Here is a 16987-nt window from a genome sequence, read left to right on the forward strand (position 1 = left end):
ATTGCTTCAGGGATAGATTGACCGAGTTGCCCTCCACTTTCTCCAGATAAATCTGCGAGTGGAGAATCCCGTGAGGGAGCCAGAGTTGTTGGATCTGGGAGGGGAGAAAATGACTCTATTAAAGGTGGCTGAGAGTCAGATTTTCCCTTAGAAGCATGTGACTGCTCTTCTTCCGTAACTATGGCAGGCACTGTAACAGACTCTATGTGCACTCCTCGCTCCGTGTCCTGAGTATCATCTACTGGTATGTATGGTTCCATTGTGAGTAATGGAATTGTGCTTGACTCAGTACAGGATGCCATTGCCCTATGGCGAATTTCAATAGATTCATCCTGTTGAGAGAATGTCTCTAATAACTGTTCATTGGCCATTTCAAAGTCCATGTCCTGTTGGGAGGACAAGGATGGGCTTTCAGATGCCTCAGTATATGTTCTTCTTTTCTTGGGAGGAGGCAGAGCTGAGGGTTCACTCACATTCAATAATACACTACTTCCTATTAACCTTCTGGGTAACATTTTAGACAGTGGGGGAGAGGTTGAGATAGGTTATGACTCTGTGTTTGGCTCTATGACCTGAGATTGAAGCTGTGGTTCTACAACTTCATGGTCAGTCCTATCGACCACTGGGGGTCTTTCAACAGAAGTAGGAATGGAGTGAGAGAGAGGAATTACTACCTGTAATGGAAGAGCATCTGATGTTGGAGGAGCCTGGGTGGCTTGAACCACTGGAGGTTGAGGTTGCTGTTCATGACCGGGAAGATTGAAAATAGGTAAGGGAATATAAGTGGCCATGAAAGCAGATACAAGTACTGGAACTTGCATGAATTTGAAGGTTGTGTCTTGGCGGGTGTAAATCTTTTTGCTTACAGGAGGGGGTTTGCTTACTGCAGAGTTAGCAAAAAGGGCTTTGTGCTCAGGTGTGAGAAGATGATCTGCTATAAGCATGAGAAAACGAGCATAGTAACACGAGACCCTACAATTTGTAGAATGATCACGTAAAGTAGTAGTGAGACGTCTCAAGAGAATGGGAAAAAGTAGTTTGCCAAAATTGATCCTTTGATTGAAAATAACCGCAAGACCAATATACTGTAGAGTGGAAGTGATGTTGTGAAAGTTGGATTTAGTGCAGTTGACAAACACTTTAGAAAGTGTATCGAAGAAAATGTCCCATTCAGACACCAAATTGGATTTTGAAAGTTTTGTTAAATTGATCACCCCCTGATAGTGAATAGCATGGAAAAAGTTTGTGATATCATTTTCAGAGGGCAAATTACAGAAATTGTCCATAGAAAAATTTAAAGCTGGATTGACGACTGTTTCATCAACCACATACTGTGTGTTTGCCACGGTGAATGAAAAAGATTTTGAATCATCGGCCACAGTAGAGGTTGTGCAAATCAGTCTAAGTAGATCGACATTTAAAAGCACATTTGATTTAATAGCAGAGCTAACAATCGAATGGTCATTTAAAAATCTAATCCATGGCTTAAATTTTTCCACATCACATTTTTCTGGATTAAAATAACCAACCTGATTATGCGTGACAATTTGGAAATTGAGAGCCATTTAAAATAATAATAAGACACACACTTTCAGAATTTTAAGAATAATATTAAGAAAATTCGAATTAATTAAATTAATTTAATAATTCGAATTAAATTAATTATAATCGAAACATTTAGACAGAAATGTATCTCGTTAAAATTCTTAACTCACAAACGCAGATTTGAAAAGCCAAAAGACACAAAACAGAAATTAAAATTAAAAAATACCCAAAATCTCCAAACACAAACAGATTTTTTTTAAACAAAAATTCAACAGCACTTCTGTATGTATATACTTGTATGTATATATCACAGGAGTGATGATTTTTGTATGCTGAGTAAAAACTCGAGCAAGGAAGACAAGGAAGCAGTTGAGTTTGATTCGAATATGAGAGAGAGAGAGAGAGAGAGATAACTGATGGAATTTTTGAAAAACAAAAAAAAACTGAACTGATGAAACTTAAAACACACACAAAAATGATTAAGTAGTATAACTGGTATGACAATCGGATTGTCATACCGATTGTCATACCGATTGTCACACCAGCTTAAAGACAAAACAAAACAAACAAAAAAAACAAATAATAATATATAACTGGTATGACAATCTGATAGTCATACCGATTGTCATACCAGTACAAAATAAAACATAAAAAGTCTGATATTAATTTTATTACTGGCATGGCAATCAATAGTCATACCGATTATCTTGCCAGTTATAAAATTAATCTGATTTAAAAATAAACAAGTATTAGTACTCGAATGACTTTCAGCAAGACAATTTCAATTGTCTTGCCGATTGTCATTCTAGTATAACATAAATTAAGTATTTAAATATACTGAATAATTAACATAAAAACTGTTAGAACACATAAAAAAAACAGAATATATAAAATATTTCAATTTCAGAAAACTGAAATGAATATTGCAGAAAATATTTACATAAATAAAATAATTAAAATATTTCAGAGATAATAATATTTTCAGTCCAAAAATAGATTTCTTTTGAATTTTAACAAATTAAATTCATAGAAAAATATTTTTAGAGAAAATAAAATATTCTAAGACATTAAAATTAACAAGTTGAGTAAATAAATAAGATAAGATAATAAAAATTATATAGAAATAAGCAAGAAATATGATAAAATGATAAAATAAATTTGCAAATGAATTTTTCATTTATGAAAAATTTATTTGTAAATTCATTCAAGAACAGATCTCGGATATTAACTAGATTAATCACTAAAACTATTCAACATACCCAATTTACCAACTAATCTGGTAAATGTGGATTCATCAAGTGGTTTAGTGAAAATATCTGCTATTTGTTCTTCTGTTAGAACAAAAAATAGTTCAACGGTACCATTCATGACGTGCTCTCTAATAAAATGATACCTGATGTCAATGTGCTTTGTCCTCGAGTGCTGCACAGGGTTGTTGGTGATGGCTATTGCACTTGTATTGTCACATAAAATAGGAATTTTTTTCAATACAGAGCCATAGTCTCGTAGCTGGTTCCTAATCCACAAGATCTGAGCACAGCAGCTTCCAGCAGCAATATATTCAGCCTCGGCCGTTGAGTTGGAAACTGTTTGTTATTTCTTGCTGAACCACGAGACTAGTCTGCTACCTAGGAATTGACAACTCCCTGAGGTGCTTTTCCTATCAACAACACTTCCTGCATAATCTGAATCTATATATCCAACAAGGTTAAAACCAGATTCTTTAGGGTACCAAATACCTAGATTTGGTGTTCCCTTAAGATATCTTAAGATTCGTATAACAGCAACGAGATGAATATCTCTAGGATCCGCTTGGAACCTTGTACATAAGCATGTAGCATACATAATATCTGGTCTACTTGTAGTAAGATAGAGTAACGAGCCAATCATACCTCTGTAGCTTGTGACATCTACCTTAATGGAGTTTTCACATGGTCCAAGCTTGACAGCTGTAGTTGATAGAGTCCTTGCTGATGCAGAATCCTCTAGATTGTACTTTTTGAGGAGTTCCTTGAGATACTTGGATTGACAAATAAATGTTCCATCTAACCTTTGATTTACTTGTAATCCAAGAAAGAACTTCAGCTCTCCCATCATGCTCATTTCAAACTTGATGTGCATTAACTTAGCAAATCTCTTACAGAGATTATCATTAGTAGACCCAAATATTATATCATCCACATAGACTTGGACTAATATAGTATCATTCTTATGTTTTTTAGAAAAGAGAGTTTTATCTATGACACCTCTAATAAAGCTATTTTCAATAAGAAATTCAGAGAGAGTGTCATACCATTTTCTTGGAGACTGTTTGAGCCCATAGATAGCCTTGAAAAGAAAGAAGACAAAATCCAAATGATCTGGATCTTCAAAACCAGGAGGTTGCTCTACATATACCTCTTCATCCAGCTTTCCATTCAGAAAGGCGCTCTTGACATCCATTTGATAAACTTTAAAGTTAGAGAATGCTGCAAATGCCAAAAATATCCTGATGGCCTCTAGTCTAGCCACTGGAGCATAGGTTTCATCATAATCAATGCCTTCAGCTTGTGAATACCCTTTTGCTACCAGTCTTGCCTTGTTTCTTGTAACCACACCATCTTCATCTAGTTTATTCCTGAATACCCACCTAGTACCAACAACTTTCTTGTGTGTAGGTCTAGGTACCAGTTTCCAGACTTGTTGACTTTCAAACTGATTGAGCTCATCTTGCATAGCAATCACCCAATCTAGATCAGTCAGTGCTTCCTCAATCTTTTTAGGTTCCATCTCAGAAAGAAATCCTGAGAACAGACACTCATTTTGAGTAGCACGTCTAGTTCTGACTCCAACATCTGGATCACCAATAATCAACTCAAAAGGATGAGCTTTATTCCAGACAGTCTGTCTTGGAAGATTTGATCTTGATGATTCGCCTTGAAATTCATTGGGATGTTGTGTCCTACTAGATGATCCTTCAGCATCTCCCCCTGAGTTGTTGTCATGTTGACTTGAAGATTCTCCGTCAGTAGCAGTGGTATCTCCATTGTTGCCAAAGTTTCCATCACTATTACCTTGAGTATCATCATGATTAACAGGTTCTTCACCAGCAACAACCTCAGGTTCTTGACCATGTTCTGATTCTGAATCTGACATATCCTCAAACTTCAGTTTCTCAGAAGGATCTTCAGTTTGGATACTAGGGAGTTTAGTGTCATCAAATGTAACATTGACACTTTCAGTTACTTTGTGTTGATCAATGATATACACTCTGTATGATCTTCTTTCATATCCAAAAAAATACCCTCATATGCCTTTGCCTCGAATTTACCACGATGATCATCTCCATCCTTGAGCACGAAGCATCTGGCACCAAATACATGAAAGTATTTGATAGAAGGTTTCTGTTCATTCAAAATCTCATAAGGAGTTTTCATGAAGTCTTTGTTGATTAGAGTTCGATTCTGAGTATAACATGCAGTACTGACAGCTTCAGCCCAAAAGTACATTGGAAGACCTTATTCACTTAACATCGTTCTTGCAGCTTCAATCAATGTACGATTCTTCCTTTCTACCACTCCATTTTGCTGAGGGGTTCTAGGAGCTGAAAATTGTCTGGTAATCCCTTTGTCTGTACAGAATCCATTGAGAAGTGAATTCTTGAATTCTGTTCCATTATCTGACCTTATTGCCCTAACAGGGACATTAGAATCTAACTCAATCATCTTGATATGATCAATCACAACTTGTGGTGTTTCATCCTTAGAGTGAAGAAATAAAACCCACGTATACTTGGAATAGTCATCAACTATCACAAGACAGTAACACTTCTTTGACATCGAAAGGACATTAACTGGTCCAAATAAATCCATGTGCAATAATTGCAGAACACCAGTTATGGAAGATGTGTCAGTGCCTCTGTGACTTGCTTTCTTTGACTTTCCTTTCTGGAAAGCCTCACATAGTCCATCTGGAGAGAATTCCAGCTGAGGCGGACCTCTTACCAATTCTCTTTTTACAAGAGAATTCATTGTTTTGAAATTGAGATGAGAAAGTCTCTTGTGCCATAGCCAACTCTCATCTGACGATGCCTTTGCATAGAAACAATTGACTTCAGGATTGCTTCCAGAGTTCATGTCAGCTACGAACAGATTTCCTTTCCGGATTCCCATCAAGGAGGGTTTTTCACTTTTCTTGTGCAGAATCTGACACTTCAGCTTGTCGAATAAAACATTGTAGCCGTTGTCACAGAACTAACTAATGCTAAGCAGATTGTGTTCAAGTCCTTGCACAACATACACATTTTCAATGATAACATTTCCAGCTAGCAAACTGCCATATCCCTCCGTTAAACCTTTGCTGTTATCTCCAAAGGTAACCACTGGGCCAGCTTTCTCAACCACATTTGATAGCAGGGCTCTATCTCCGGTCATATGTCTTGACGATCCGCTGTCAAGAATCCACACTACCGGTTGTACCTGTTTAATGCCCTGCAATACAAATGGATTAGACCTTCTTCGGAACCCAAGCTTGGCTGGGTCCGGCATATTTGTAAAATTGGCCTTTATCAGGCAAAACAACATTCTTAATTTTAATATTCTCAACTTTCTCAATGACTGGACATTTGACCTTGTGAACAGCCTTGACAAATTTATGTTTAGGCTTAGGCACGAATGTCTCCTTTCTAGCTTTAGGAGGACTAGCAGTCTTAGACCTATCATGCTTTCTATTATTCACATGCTGACGAGGAGTAGTCTTATCATTAGAAACATGCTTATCATTAAAATAAGCATACATCAGATTAAAAGCACAAGACATACAATCAGGAACACCACATGCTTTATGAGAGGGATTAACAATAGGCAACTTATGCATGGTAGACATGGCATTTGTGTTATCCAACTCATGTGTGTCTGAGTTAGTCTCAACTGCTTTCACAACCTTGACTGGAACTTTTGACACACTTGACTTGGAGACAGCTTTCTCATTAGCATTATCTTCAGCACGGATTTCTTCTTGAATAATAAATGAGGTCTCATCAAATGGTTCAGCAATTGATTCTTTATAGAGGGGTTCATCAACACCCTTAAGCACATGTGGTACTTCCCTGCCTTTAGCACAGACATGAGGAGGGGAGTTTATGCCTAATTTTCCAATAGCAGCATTGTAATCATAACCTATTCCAGATGTTTGATTAACAGCTTGCTTATTGTAAAACTCTTTGGACTTCGAACAAGAATTAAAGTAAGCTTTAACCTTAGCCTCAAGACCGGTGATCTTGTCTTTGAGAATAGTTTCAAGTTGTCTATAACAGTCAACTCTATTCTCTAGAAAAGATACTTGTTCTTTTAATTTATCTAGATTAATGTGCACAAGTCTTAATTCATTGACCTCTTTCTCAAGGTCTTTGATTTGTTGATTTAACAATTCATTATCACGACGAGCACAATCTAAGGAACCTCCTAGATGATAAACTAATTCAGCATCAGTAAATTTTACCTCTTTTCTTGACGATGAGGTATTTGCATCACTAGCCATGAGAGCAAGATTCCCAACTTCTTCATCTTCACTGTCAGTATCATCCCAACTTCTTCCCTTTGCCGGGTAAGCCCTTTCAGATTTACTCTTCTGATTAGAATCGTAAGAGTTCTTCCTAACTTGTTTTGGCTTCCTGCATTCTGTGGCAAAGTGTCCCAACTCATTGCAGTTGAAGCATCGAATGGTGCTTCGATCAACCATCCCTGTTTTATACCCACCACTGCTGGTGTTAGAGGATGAAGATCCACCTTTCTGGAATCTGTTGTAGTTGGACTTGTACTTGAACTTGGGATTCCTTTTGAATCTGATATTTGAGAATCTCTTAACAATCAGGGCCATTGACTCATCCTCCAATTGCTCCAGTTCTTCCAAGGAATAAAAATCATCTCCTGATTGATTTGTAGTAGGAGGATCAAATTCTGCTACTATCACATTTTCTTCAACCTTGGAAGACTGTACCATTCTTTCTGACTGTTGAGATTGTTGTTGATATTGTGGTTGTTGTTGTTGTTCATCAGCTACTAGAGCAGTAGACGTGCTGACCACTCTTCCTTTCCCGTAAACTTCCTTCTGCTGAATCTGCTCCAACTCATAAGTCTTTAACACACCATAGAGCCTTTCCAAAGAAATCTCACTCAGATCTCTTGCTTCTCTTATGGCAGTGATTCTATGTTCGAGATGAGTTGGCAGTGTTAAAAGGAACTTTTTGTTGACCTCCCTGATGGAATAGTATTTACCATTAATGTTCAGGTTATTGATCAATGCATTGTACCTCTCAAATACTTCAGTGATTCCTTCTCCTGGATTGGATTTAAAGTATTCATACTCAGAGGTTAGGATTTCTAACTTATTCTCCCTAACTTCCTCTGTGCCTTCATTAATAACCTCAATAGTTTCCCATATATGTTTGGAATCTTTACAATTCATCACATGTCTATTCATCAAGGGATCAAGGGAATCTACTAAAATTAATTGAAGGCTAGCATCCAGGGAGGCTTTTTCTATTTCAGCAGGAGAGAAATCCTCAGGATCTTTCACATAAGTTCTAGCTTTGGTGATCACCACATCATTTTCTATTACCTCTGGTTCAATAACCATAGGAATTTTTGGACCCTTCTTTAACACTTCCAGATATTTGGGATTAGTAACTTGTAAAAACAATATCATCTTCTTCTTCCACATAACATAATTTTCTTTATCGAATAGTGGAATTTTAACGGTTCCAACTTTTTGTGTAGTCATTATGAATTTTTGAGTGAATAAAAAATTCAAGGAGTGAAAGAAACACAAAAGTCTAGGATCTTGATTTGTACGTTAATCAGAAGGCTCTGATACCAATTGTTAGGTCCCAATTTGTTTGTAGAAGGGGGGTTGAATACAAACAATACCGTTTAATCGAATAAAATGCGGAATAAAAATGTGAAACAAAATTCAAGTTAAATAAAACTTTTATTAAACTTGAAAGGTGTTACAACAACGGTATCGTTTACAAGGGATTAATCTCAAATCAATTATTACAAATCTAGAATAAATTCGACATGAACTTTTTCTATTTTTGCAATAAAAAGATCAAATGCTAAATGCGATTTGAGATTAAGTTCTAGGGATTTTAATCCGCTAGATTGTTACACAAGAACAAGATAAATAATTCTAGTGGTTTGGATTTAATTTTACAATCTAGAATTTTGATCTTGAATAAAGCAGATGAAAAGATGAAATATTGCTGCTTGTTTTTCTTTTCTGCTTGTTCTTGACTTGTGTGTTCTGTATGAATAATTGCATGAATGTCTTCTACTTTTTTTTTGTTTAAGTAAACAAAACAATCCAGTTGAATCAGCAAGACTTTCGGCAAGACAATCAAATGAACTGGCATGACAATCCATTTGAACTGGTAGGACTTTCGGTGAGACTATCCTTTTGAACTAGCAAGACAATCCCAATAGCTAGCAAGACAATCCGAATGAACTAGCAAGACTTTCGGTATGACTATCAATTGTCATACCGATTGTCATAGTAGTTCAAATCATATTGTCTTACTGAACTATTAATAGATTTTAATCTAATAACAATTCTGAAAATCCTTAATAATAATTCTGAAGTAATTAATCAATTAATTCAATTAATCAATAAATTAATCTTTGCAGATATAATTTATTTTCTTAATTAAATTATTTGACTTAATTAATTAATAGAGAATTAATACTAATCTTGAGCAACAACCATTCTTCTGAAAATCTTCTGAAAATTACTGTCAATTATGAATCAATTCCACCACTTCAATGTTGACACTCGATGTACTGTCTGGTTCATGAGTGACTAACTTCCGTGACGTTTCTTCAAGCCTTGACCTTGATACTCTTGATTTTCTTCAGACTAAATCCTTGTAATTAATTGATACCCTGATGAGATCTCTATCACTTGATTAAATCCATAATCTTGATTTATATCACTGAGGCTTGATCAATTTCTTGACTTCTTCCAGTGAATTAAGTAATCAAGTCTATAGATGAACAATGCTTCTTAATCCTTTGACATATGTTACTCTGTGAGATCTCTCTGACGATAGATCCACTATTTACTTATTACATTCTTATTTGAGTTGAGTTAAATCCTCGAATAAACAAATAGGCTATGACATATGCCTTTCAATCTCCCCCTATTTGCTTGTTAGACAATAACAACAAATACCTAGAGGATAACTCAACTAACAAATAAGAAAAAGATATAAACAGTAATGCAAAGTAAATAGCAGAAAAGTTCTGGATTATATTTAACATTTTCCAGATTCCATAAGAAATTTACAAGTGAATATAAGATAGATGTTCCTCTAGCCTGAACATATAACTACATTATTCTGTCTTGATTCATAAAGCTCTAATCATATTACATTAGGTTTTGAGCTAATTGACTTCAGTTGTCTTCTCTTCTGACTTCACCTTCTTCTAAATCTTGAAGCAACTCCTTGTCAAAGACACGATCATTTTCTGTATATGAGCCTTTCGCTCACTGTCGGTCCTTTGTTCTCTTTGTATTCCTCCGGCAGGTATTCTTACTTAGGCGGGCTACTTATGGGAAATGTGTGAGTTATGGAACTTTGAGTAGTTTGGCCTTTCTTAACTTTTTCTGAGAGTTTGTTGGCATGGTTGTAATTTAGTTGTATTTTAATTCAAGAATTGTAACTTTATTGTATTTTTGAGAATTTGTAAAGTTTTATCGGATTTTAATGGAGTTTGGATTTAAATAAGTATTATCTTGAGAAACCTTAATTAGTTGGGTTGTTAAATCAAGCGTCTTCGAACGGTAGTTACCGATGGACGTATAATTGAAATTAATCGGATGTACAATCGAAATTCTAGTGTACTATCTTCAATTGGTAGGCATAGGGTTGCACAAGCAAGCTTCTTTGCATGTACAGATCTCCATGTTTGTGCTTGAGGATCTATAATGGTGTTGCTGCTAAAATAAATTTAACATTAATATATTTCTTGCCCTCATAAATTTTGTGTGTAGATTGTCCCTGAACTTCCTGTTAATTTAATTGATGCAGTATTATTTTAAAATAAATATTTGGCTAGAATTTTTGAATATATTTTAAACGTTCCCTTTCCAGGTCAGACATCCAAACATTTTATCGTTCCTACACGGTACCGAGGCTGAAACTTCTGATGGTCATTCCACAAAGGTTACTATCTACATTGTTAAAGAACCTGTTATGCCATTATCAGAAAAGATCAAGGAATTAAAACTAGAAGGTACACAAAGGTATATTCAAGTTTTTTGAATTTAAATTAGTTCCTTGTCCAAGGATATCCTTATTTACCTGTACTTCCAGTTGCTACTAGCCTAAAAATGGCTAATCATTTTTAATACTTTCTCTGTTTTAGCACAAACTGTTGGAAGAAAGGATCTCACTCAAACTCACACAAGAAAATTTAGGAGAAGAAATGTATTACTTGAAAAATTACTTGATTACAAATGACTTGGTACAAGGATTTATATAGGACTCCATAGAAAGATCTAGATAACTCTTAGACTCCAATAGACATCACTTGACCAAGATACATGTATCTAGAGATTACATGTACCTACACCAATACATTGAACATAGAAAAATACTAATTCATGTACCAAGATTATTCTAGAGACTCCAACACAATTCTATTATTTTAATAGTCAAAAATATATTATTTATTTTTAACACCCCCCTTAATTTTGACTATCCCAAGTAGACTTCGGAATTTGTTGAAGGCGTCACTTTTGAGAGGCTTTGTAAATATGTCACTAATTTGATCTTGGGACTTCACATAATTCAACTCCACTTCACGCCTTCCGATGCATTCCCGAAAAAAGTGATATTTTGTATCAATGTGCTTGCTCCGTTCATGAAACACCGAATTTTTGTCCAAAGCTATTACCAACTTGTTATCAACCAATACTTCCGTGGACTCATTTTGTGGCATGTGGAGCTCTTCCAAAATTCTCTTTTGCCATATAGCTTGACAAACACAAGAAAACGCCGCCACATACTCCGCCTCACAAGTGGACAGGGTAACAATGGGTTGTTTCTTTGAACTCCATGAAAAAGATGTGTCACCAATAAAGAATACATATCCGGTGGTACTCTTTCGATCATCAATGTCACCGGCCCAATCACTATCATAATAACCAACAAGTTTGAACTCATTTGAGTAATGATACAACAATCCATAATCCATTGTGCCTTTGAGATAACGAAGAATTCTCTTGGCCGCCTTCATATGTGTTTTTGTTGGAGCCTCCATACAGCGACTAATAAGTCCAACACTATAGAGTATGTCGGGCCTCGTGCATGTCAAATATCTCAAACTTCCCACAAGACTTTTGAAATATGTAGGATCCACCTTCTCACATTCTTCAAATTTCGACAACTTCGTTCCACAATCAATGGGGGTGCTTATGGCTTGACAATTTTCCATCTTGAATTTCTTCAAAATCTCCCTTGTATAGCTTCCTTGTGATATTAGTATTCCATCATCCATTTGCTTTACTTCAATGCCAAGATAATATGACATAAGCCCAATATCGGTCATCTCAAATTCTCTTATCATGTCTTGTTTAAATTTCTCAAACATACTTGGACTATTTCCCGTGAATATTAAACCATCCACATACAAGCACGCAAGAAGAAATTCTCCATTTTTAGCAAACTTGGCATATAGAGCATGTTCATGAGGACACTTGTAAAATCCTTGAGCTTGAAAGTATTTGTCAAGTCTACTATTCCAAGCCATCAGCGCTTGTTTCAATCCGTACAAGGCCTTCTTTAACTTTAACACTTTTCCTTCTTGTCCTTTTATGATATATCCCAATGGTTGCTCCACATACACGGTTTCTTCAAGAACACCATTCAAGAAAATGGACTTCACATCCATTTGATGAACTTTCCATCCATTTTGAGCCGCTAATGAGATGATTAGCCTTATAGTCTCCATTCTTGCAACCGGGGAAAAAACTTCATCATAATCAACTCCATGTCTTTGATTGTAGCCTTTGGCCACCAATCTTTCCTTATATTTTTCCACCTTACCTTGGGCATTCTTCTTCACCTTATAAATCCACTTTACACCAATAGCTTTTTGTCCTTTTGGAAGTGTTGCTAACTCCCATGTGTCATTCTTCTTTATAGACTCAATCTCGTCGTCCATTGCTTTCTTCCACCTTTCATCTTGCACGGCTTTTTTGAAGCTTGTTGGTTCGGTTTCCGCTAGAAGACAAAGAAGTGTTAAGTCGGAAATAGCGGGAACCTCTTCTGTTTCATCGTATATTTCTCCAAGACTTCTATAATGTCTTGGTGGTGTCTCGTCATCATCACTTGAAGAAGATAAAGGAGTTTGTCCATCACTTGTTGCTCGTGGTGATGTGGGAGGAGTGATATTTTCTTCACTTTCTTCATCAACAAATGGGAAGAAATTATAATCTTCTTGTGTATTGCTCAAATCCCATGAGCTCGCTTCGTCAAATACAACATCTCGACTAATAACAATCTTTCCATTGATGGGGTTGTAAAGTTTGTACCCCTTTGCTCTTGCATCATAGCCAACAAACACATACTTTTCACTCTTGTAATCCAACTTTGTTCTTAGCTCATCATCGACGTGTGCATAAGTATGCTTCCAAAAACTCTTAAGTGAGCAATAGATGGTCTCTTTCCTTTCCATGCTTGTTGTGGAGTTATGTCTTTAACACTTCTCGTGGAACATCTATTTGACAATTAGACGGCACAATCTACCACTTCGGCCCAAAATTCCTTAGGCATATTCTTGCTCTTTAGCATACTTCGAGCCATGTTAAGAATGCTCCTATTTTTTCTTTCGGCGACTCCATTTTGTTGCGGTGATCTTGGAACCGTTGCAGGTCATCTAATACCATGAGCTTCACAAAATTGCAAGAACTCCTTTGAATTAAATTCTCCTCCTCGATCCAAACGAATGGCTTTTATTTGATACTTGGTCTCTTTTTCAACTTGGGCTTTGAACTTTTTGAAGCATTTAAAAACTTAAGACTTTTCTTTGAGAAAGTACACCCATGTCTTTCGGCTAAAATCATCAATGAATAACAAGAAATAGCGATTCTTACTAAAAGATGGAGGATTAAAAGGCCCACATACATCGGAGTGAATGAGTTCAAGTGGCTCATTTGTTCTTGACATAGATTCCTTTGGAAAGCTCTTTCTTGATTATTTTCCGAAAAGACATCCTTCACAAATTTGGTTTGGATGGTTGATGTGAGGCAATCCATTCACCATATGCGTCTTTGATAGTGAATTTAGTCCATCAAAGTTCAAGTGCCCAAACCTAAGATACCAAAGCCAAGAAGAATCTCCAACACAAGCCTTAAGACATTTTACAACATCATTTTGAATTTTGAGAATAAACATACGATTCTTGGTCATAGGCACCTTTGCAATTAAATTATCATTAGAATCTCTCAAATTGAGAAATCCATCTTTCATGGTGATGGTATAGCCTTTGTCCATTAGTTGCCCCAAACTCAAGATATTATTTTTCATGCTAGGCACATAATAAACAATTGAAATAAAATTATGATCTCCATTTTTCAAGCGAACTAAGATGTTACCTTTGCCTATGATGGGCACTCCCGAAGAGTCTCCAAAAGTGACTTTTCCATTTACTTTCTCATCAAGATCCATGAACAAATTTTTATTGCCACACATATGATAACTTGCGCCGCCATCAAGATACCACAAATTATCTTCACAATTTACTTCTCCTTTATACGCTAGAAGCAAAGTGGGCTCATCAACATTGCCTTTATCTTCAAAAAAATTAGCTTTCTTCTCCACTTGATTTTTTGAAGCGTGACACTCGGAAGCATAGTGACCAAATTTTTGACAATTATAGCATTTAACATTTGACTTGCCATACCTTGGTGTAACTCTTCCTCTTCCATGACCTCTTGAATTTCTTGTCTCGTACAATCTTTCATACTTTTGACTTTCCTCCCTTTGTTGGCCACAACCTCTTCCTTGTCCATATAGAAATCCTCTTCCACGTCCTTGTCCAAGACCTCTTTGGCTCCTCATATACCTTCAATTATTATATTTAAAAGATAACTTTAATTGTAAGGCTTGTTCAATTGGCTCCTTCTTTAACATTTTTTCTTCATGGGCTTGTAATGATCCCATAAGCTCATCAATAGTCATTTAATCTATATCTTTAGCCTCCTCAATTGCCACAACTTTATAATCAAATTTAGAGCCAAGTGAACGAAGAACTTTTTCAATAACACGAACATCACTTACCTCTTCTCCATTGCATTTCATTTGATTGACCACGGTCAAGACCCTTGAAAAATAATCCGAGATTGATTCAGATTCCTTCATTCGCAAAGCCTCAAACTCGCCACGAAGTGTTTGTAGCCGAACTCCCTTTACTTTAGCATCGCCACTAAAAGAAGATTTGAGAGTATCCCAAACTTTCTTTGACGTCGTTGCGGAAGCCACTTTTTGTAACATAGAATCATCCAAACATTGATGAATGATCATGATCGCCTTTTGATCCTTCTTTCTTTGGCCTTGAAGTTGATCTTTTTGAACTTGATTCAAATTTGCTTCATTTTCGGGCACCTCCAATCCTTTCTCCACAATTTCCCACACATCATTTGCTCCAAGGATCACCTTCATACGAATGCACCAATTCTCATAATTATCTTTGGTGAACTTTGGCATTTTCCATTGAGACATTCCATTTGCCATGATCTCCTTCTTCTTTACACCACACAAGCCTTCTTTGAAGACAAGTAAAAGTAGAACCTTTGGCTCTTGATACCACTTTGTTGGAAGAAAAGATCTAACTCAAACTCACACAAGACAATTTAGGAGAAGAAATGTATTACTTGAAAAATTACTCAATTACAAATGACTTGGTACAAGGCTTTATATAGGACTCCATAGAAAGATCAAGATAACTCTTAGACTTCAATAGACATCACTTGACCAAGATACATGTATCTAGAGATTACATGTACCTACACCAATATATTGAACATAGAAAAATACTAATTCATGTACCAAGATTATTTTAGAGACTCCCACACAATTCTATTATTTTAATAGTCAAAAATATATTATTTATTTTTAACACAAACTTGTCTCTTCTGTTGCCTGGACTCGATTTTTGGTGTCCAATTGTCAGATTCTGCAATCTTGTGATCTTTTGCATGTTTTTAAAATTTAAGAAATATAGGGAAAAGAAAGTGAAGTGTCAAGACTTAAAGAGTTTCAATACCCATGTCAAAGGTCTTTAAAATTAAGAGCCCGTGTAATATAGTTTGTCTTGAAATAAGAGCCCAGGTGACATGGTTTGTCCCACATTTTGTTGAATCTTGTTCTTGATAATTGTTTTGATTAACGCTGTCAAGTTTTGTGCTTTCGTATTGTAGATCCTTTGTTTTAGTTGAAGTGCAATTATTGTCGTTTTAGGGTACAACCTAGCCGACTATCCCTTGCTAACAAAATCATGGTTATTGTTCATCTTTCTAGTATTATATCATGGCAGAGGGACATATACCACGTAGAATTGCAAGAAACATTGAAAAAATGATTAAAATATCTAAGTACATGTGGTTTCGTTTTAAGCTATACTAAATGATTTTTATGCAGGGATGAGTATTATGCATGGGGATTGAATCGAATAGCCAAAGCCGTGAGCTTCCTTAACAATGATTGTAAACTTGTAAGCATAATATAATGAAGCTTAGACTTTTTATAGAACTATAAGATTAAATAGTTAATAAAGAGTAGCCAACAAATAAAAAAGCGAGTTTTAAAATAAAATGAGAGCTTCATAATTAGATCAACATACATAATACCTAGATTTCATCCTTTAACATCAGCAAATATGCTTTGTTATCGCCAACAAAGTGTTGGTGTAGTGGTTGAGCTCTTGTACTTCTTGCGGGAGGTCAGGATTTCGATCCCCCTGCGTGTGCGCGTGTTATCAATTACAAAAAAATAATATGCTTTGTTGTCATTTACCACTTCAGGTTTATTTTATAAAGTTAAATTGGAATGCTTATGAAAAGTAAAGTCGTGTATTTCAACTAAGTCAAGAAGCGACACGACTAATGGATCTGGAAGGTGATGGATTTTACCTAGTATATCAGGCCCGAAAACTTTCCCGAAATTAAGAACTGGGGTAAGAGAAATGAGAACAAAGATAGAGCTAATGTTTAATAAGGAAGGAAGGATTCTAAGAAATTGCGAAATTTGAATACAAAGCTGGTGTAATGTGTCTTTGCTCCGAATTGTATTTTGTTGCATAACTTATTTAGAGAGTTTTGTTTAAGCAAATAAAAGATCTACCTTTTTTGTTGCCATATTTGTTTTAAACTGAGAGTTCTTCTTAGTTTGCTAACCAATCTCTAT

At 35.8% G+C, this 16987-nt stretch overlaps 1 pseudogene; it reads left to right on the forward strand.

Moving 5' to 3' along the window:
* The window catches only part of LOC141665608 (uncharacterized), a 149641-nt pseudogene that overhangs the window by 22289 nt on the left and 110365 nt on the right, over positions 1 to 16987 (forward strand).

Source organism: Apium graveolens, chromosome 6, assembly GCF_009905375.1.
Source record: "Apium graveolens cultivar Ventura chromosome 6, ASM990537v1, whole genome shotgun sequence".
NCBI classification, from domain to species: domain Eukaryota; kingdom Viridiplantae; phylum Streptophyta; class Magnoliopsida; order Apiales; family Apiaceae; genus Apium; species Apium graveolens.